This window comes from Echinops telfairi, unplaced genomic scaffold (assembly GCF_000313985.2).
Source record: "Echinops telfairi isolate 266 unplaced genomic scaffold, ASM31398v2 ScPeMD7_1;HRSCAF=3_0, whole genome shotgun sequence".
NCBI classification, from domain to species: domain Eukaryota; kingdom Metazoa; phylum Chordata; class Mammalia; order Afrosoricida; family Tenrecidae; genus Echinops; species Echinops telfairi.
Window position 1 is genome coordinate 80,841,277 of NW_022103896.1, and position 3,277 is coordinate 80,844,553.

The 3,277-nt window shown below is 41.3% G+C and overlaps 1 pseudogene; it reads right to left on the minus strand.

Annotated features, from left to right (window-relative positions):
- Positions 1–39: 39 nt before the first annotated feature.
- On the minus strand, positions 40–1,655 carry LOC101663875 (annotated as a pseudogene).
- Positions 1,656–3,277: the final 1,622 nt, after the last annotated feature.

A 3,277-nucleotide genomic window follows, 5' to 3' on the forward strand; every position in this document is an offset into this window, starting at 1 on the left:
AACAAGCCAAACAAGCAGCATTCCCATTGACTATTATGCTTAGAGAGCACTTAAGCTTTGGCGGCTGACTTGTTAATGGGTGAGTGTATGGGCGGAAGGGTCAGTGGCACTGATCCACTTAGGCCTCCAGTAATGGGTCAGCCAGCCGCCCGACCAGGGTCGTGGCGCTCAAAGGTCTGACGGTAGTAGGAAGCCTCTTTAGTTTTCGGAGTGTGGAGGGAAACTTCTCCGAGGCAGTGGCCCTCCTTGTATCATCAGCCTGATGTTCAACAAAGTCCTGTAAAATCTGAAACCAAGAATTCTTCACCGAGGTTTTCCCATCGCTGAAAGCTTCTTTCGGTCGCCAAAGAATCGCTTTAGGGAACCGGTTAGTGTCCTCAATGGCCTCTCGCAGGAGATGTTTCTCTGCCCCGTGCTTTGGAATCCTCATTTCTGGTGGGAAAGACAAGTAGTAGGAAGTGAATCGGTGATCAGAAGGAGACTCTCAGTTCAAGGCCATGGGCAGCATGTTCGATCTGCATGGAGAACATCAAACAAGTAGAGTTCTCTCAGGAGCCTCTCACTCTCTTCCTCATCTTTCTCTGCAGACGGAGCCTTGTGAAAATATATGTAACCTTGTGTAAATTCATCTGAACCTTCTCCAGAGAAGACCACCACACTATTTGTGTTCTTCCCGATGTATCTGGAAATTAAATACATACCTACGGAAGCACGAACTGTTGTAATGTCATAAGTCTCCAAGGAAAATATGACTTCATCCAGGGCCTGAATTCCTTCCTCAGAATTAAAGAGGACTTCATGGTGCTCACTTCCAGTGTGATTTGCTACTTTTCTAGCAGCCTGTAAATCAGGACTGTCTTCCCTACCAATTGCAAACATCTGGAAGGGAGACCTCTTTAAGCTGCTTCATCAGGGTGGCAGCAACTAGGCTGGAATCCAAACCCCCTGTTAAAAGGCATCCTATCCTTCTGTCCGCCAACAAACATTTCTTAAAGCATTGTTAAAGAGGATCCGGATGTTGTTCTTGACGGTCTCTATCTCAAAACCTGGGAATAGTTTCTCCACATTGTGGAGAGGCTCATCCTGACAATGATGGCATTTGACCATTTCCACAGACACGACTTTGCCATTGGGCTTTAAGTCCAGAACTTTGTAGTGTCCTGGAAGAAAAGGCTCCACTTCTAAAAACGGAGTCAAGGTATGCTTCAAGTTAACAAGGCCTTTAGCTTCTGAACACACAGCCAAGCACCCATCTTCAGTCATGGCTCTAAACAAAGGTCTGACTCCATAGGTATTCTGCGCAGGGACAATTTCTTATTGGCAGTATCCAATGAAATGAACGCAAACACCCCATCCCGCAGAGAGGCGGTTTGCTCAATTCCACCTTTGTCATAAAGAAGGATGATCTCACCGTCCGCTTTGGTCTGATACTCAAATCCAAAGCGGTGACGCAGCTTCTCATGGTTGTAGATTTCACCATTGTAACAGAGCCACAAGTAAGGACATTTCTTCAGTCGAATTGGCTGCATTCCAAACAGTGGATCAACCACCGGCAACCGATGAAATCCAAACCAGCAGTTGGTGTATCCATTGACGTTCTCAAAACGAAAGGCATCTGGGCCTCTGTGTGCAATCTTCATGGCGCTCAGACACGGAACCGAGAGGCACTCATCGCTGCCCAAGAGGCCCAAATGCCACACGTGATGGGGTGGAGTCACGCGCTCTCTAGCTCTCTGCTCAGAGGGAGGCGTAGCGGCAGAGCACACACTGCAGGTTATGCAGCTTGATGCCTTGTCTGTCCTTGCAGATACTGTCTGTCTGGAGAGTGAGGCTGGAGTGTTTTGCCTCCTGCGGGAGCGAGCAGGATGCGGCGTGCCGCTGACACATCTTTTGTAGGAGGCAAAATTCAATTTATGACATTACACACCTCCCCCTAAAAATGTATGTCACTGTTATATGCAAAACATTTTTGCCCCCAGTATGTGACCCTAAAAGACCAAATTCCATCCTGGGGAATATTTTCCTTTATGTGTGAATCTGAAATACAAATCATCTGCATCCAGGGTCTAACGGGAAAACAAGGTAATAATAAATATCTTGTGGTACAGCCACACAATGTATTCAGAGAAAAAGAAAAATAAGCTACTAATACACATAAACCATGAATGAATCTCAAAATATGCTTATTAACAGAAGACAGATCTAAAATATTACAAATTATACAATTTCATGTATATAAATGCTAAAACAAAATAGACTGATCTATCTTGACAGAAAGCACATTAGTTTTAGGTTTGGTGGTAAGCTGATGGGTCAATTTCAAAGAACCACAAGAAAATATTTAAAATAATAGAAATGTTTTAGATCTCAATTATGGCAATATTATATGGGTATACCTTGGTGTTCTGGTATGAATACTCTCAAGAGTTTAGATAAACTGTTTATATAAAATTTATATAAAGAATAAAAAAGTTAATTTTCTATCTAGAGATTCATGCACAAACACTATAGACTCTAGCCACATAGAGATACAGTATTTAATTTAAATGCAAACTAATTTTAAAATTAAAATTCAGTTCTTAAATTCTACTAGTTGCATATAAAATATTCAATAGCAGCATATGGCTAGTAGTATTTCTCACTTTGCAGAAAATTTTATTGGGTAAAGCTTGTCTTGCATTGTTAAATTATTATCACTGATTTGTGGTGTCCAAGGACAATTTCTGCAGAATGATATTCTAGATCGTTTGTTTCATGCAAACATATTTAAATATTGGCTCTAGATATCACTGAACAAAATGGCAACCCCCTTACTTCAGGAATTTTAAATCTTTAAACATTTACTATCTATATTAATCACATGTTCATCTTTTTCAAAAAAGTATAGTTATCAATGTTTGATATGGTTCTCTCCTCTTTACTGAGACAGTAGGTCTCTTGCAGAGAGCATGGATAAGGTGTAAGTTGGTATATATCATAGTGGGTAGAATCAAGCGGCAATACATAATTATTGCAAGAGAAAGAGAGGGAGGGAGAAAAGGAGGGATACAGAGGGAGACAGGGAATGTGTGGTAAGGATGAGAAGGCAGAGGAAGGAGGGAGGGAAAAAAGTAAGGAAGTGAAGAGAAAAGAAAGAAAAGATGAAAGTGGAAGGAGGAAGAAATGGTAGGAAGAATGAAAGTTAAGATTCCTGAAGATGTTCTTAAAATTTGTGTTAAAATGATGGAGTAAAAGGGTGGAACATTTCAAAGTTGATAAATTTAAAAAAGCATATACA